Source organism: Dendrobium catenatum, unplaced genomic scaffold (genome assembly GCF_001605985.2).
Source record: "Dendrobium catenatum unplaced genomic scaffold, ASM160598v2 fragScaff_scaffold_333, whole genome shotgun sequence".
NCBI lineage: Eukaryota > Viridiplantae > Streptophyta > Magnoliopsida > Asparagales > Orchidaceae > Dendrobium > Dendrobium catenatum.
The window spans coordinates 87,854-90,302 of NW_021318795.1; positions in this window are offsets into that span (position 1 = coordinate 87,854).

Here is a 2,449-nt window from a genome sequence, read left to right on the forward strand (position 1 = left end):
GCCGACCCCACGTAGTGGATAAAGGCTTGATGTTGTTATTGTTGTTGTTGTATCATATTAGTAAAATCAAAGTTGAAGTGACGTTAAAGAAAGTAAATAGGGAAAAATAGTAGTACATAATATTCCAATAGGAGCGTGAAAATGCTTAGGAGAACAAGGATTTTTTTTTATTTACTAAAATTTTTAATATTATTTTAAAGACTAAAAAAAAGATGTCAGATGAATGAATAATGAGTGTGTTGGCTCCTATTTTTAAGAATAAAGGTGATGGAGATGTTTCTGTTGTATTTTTTGAAGTATTAACAACAAAGTAACTAGTAAAAAATTATAGGAATTTGAATATAGGGGTTGATTTTGATTAATATTCCAACAATAATGATAGATACAATTGATTTACTATTTGAGATGTAGATCAACTCTCCTATAAATCCTAGACGCCACTAAGATCAATGCCTATGAAAGTTATAACAAACACAAATCCCATAATGAAAATAAAATAACCTGATTACCCTTAAATAAATATTCATATATCACCCCCAAATCTAAATTCAAATCATTCCTCTTTCCCTTAATAAAACCTTCCTAAATCTCTCTCAGATCTGAATTCAAATCAATCATCTTTCCTATATAAAACCTTCCAAAATACCTTGTAAAACTAAATTCAAATCAGCACCATTTCCTTAAATAAATTGTTCCAAATTTCCACCCCAATCTAAATTCAATCAGTTATATTTCCCTAAATAAACTTTTTTTTATTATTTCTCTTTTAATTTCTCCTCATTACATAGTGAATATTAACTCCCCTTGGGCTCTAAAAGGTTGCCCCCCTAACGTATCAATACTCCCCCACCCAAAAAAAGCACCTTGTGTTGGAAGGATGAGAACTATTTCATGATCATCTTGTGTGGATCTCATGTGGCTTCATACTATGATATATCATTATACTTGATTAGTACCTTCTGTGCTCCTGTTTCCCATCAGCGCACTTGTATTGATAGAGTGGTCAGCTCTAGCTCGTCCATATTCCTCGATAGTGCATTTGTGAGCTTGTTCTTGGGTGACACTGGATCTCACAATCATATCCAAGTAACTTGGATAACCACCCCTGAATGATGCTCCTTAGTCCCTATCCTCTATTCTAGTAAACACTTTAGACTCATATGGTCTTTCCTTGCAATAAATTTTCGCCCTGTTGACCTTAATTTTCACCCAAACCTTGGGTCAAGGGGGGTTGAATTGGTCAAATTGACCAAGCCAGACTTCAAGGCCACTTACATTGGGTTCAGTGGGTCAAACCAAGTCTGTTAAGCCTAGACCCAGGTCATGGGTCAACCTGTTTGATTAGGTCAACCCATGTTGACCCAATTAGCCCAAATCACCCATATTTGAATCCCAATCAATTTCAAGTCATTCTTGACCCAACCCCTTATCACTTGGATTGGTTTGACCATATTGATAAGGTTAACTCATGGCTTGGTCAACCCAAGCTTTATACGGTCAAATTTGACCTACTTAAGTCAAAATCTCCCCCTTATTGTATTTAAATCCTTCCTAATCCTCCCATGACCTAAGACCATGGCCAAGGAGCCTCAATTCCCTCCTAATTAGCCCTAGGAGTAATCTTGGCCATCCATCATGAAGTTAGGACTATAAATAAGGCTATTAGGGTTCTATTTGGGGGAATTTTGCATGATCTTTCTCTCCAAGCCTCCTTAAGCCAGGCCCTAATTTTCATTGAGCACTCTTAGTCTCCCTTCACCACTCAAAAGCCAAACTCACCGTCAGAGCCTCATCAGTGGCGAGATCTCCGACGAACCAAGGTTAATCCCTTCAAAGGTAATTTTTTGTCGATCCATTACGTTTTAGAATGCAATTTCTTCTACAAATAGAAGCGTGGACAGTCTACAAGTGCAATAAGCCCATGAACTCCCAAATCTATCCATTGGATTAGGCAAAATCCTCAACCTTAGCTTAAGACACATAGGGTTAAATAACTTTTTGAAAAGCGCATTTTAGACTGCGAGAATGGCCCCCCATGAATGCTCTTCATATATGGAGCATAAGTTTAAAATTTCACTTGATTTGATTTATCTGATTGATCAACCAAGACAAAAAAACATAACCTAGGGATCGATTTATGTAACCTTAATGTTATGTATGATCTTAACGGTTGATATTATGATCAACGGCTCGGATCACGCCGCTCCGCACTAGTTTCGACTGTGGATCCGATCTCGCGATCAGTTCCTCCATTCGGCAAGATCAGAGCTTTTGAACTCCAACCTCGAGCGATCAGATAATCCCGCGCTCGTGCCACGTGGTTAAGTCTACGGGCGCAATCATTGGCAATGATTACAAACTGCGCCCGTGGTTTGAATTGGCCAATCTCGAACCAACGCGTGTCTAATCGCCGCCACTGTTGCCATTTGTAGAGCTAGTGACACTTAGG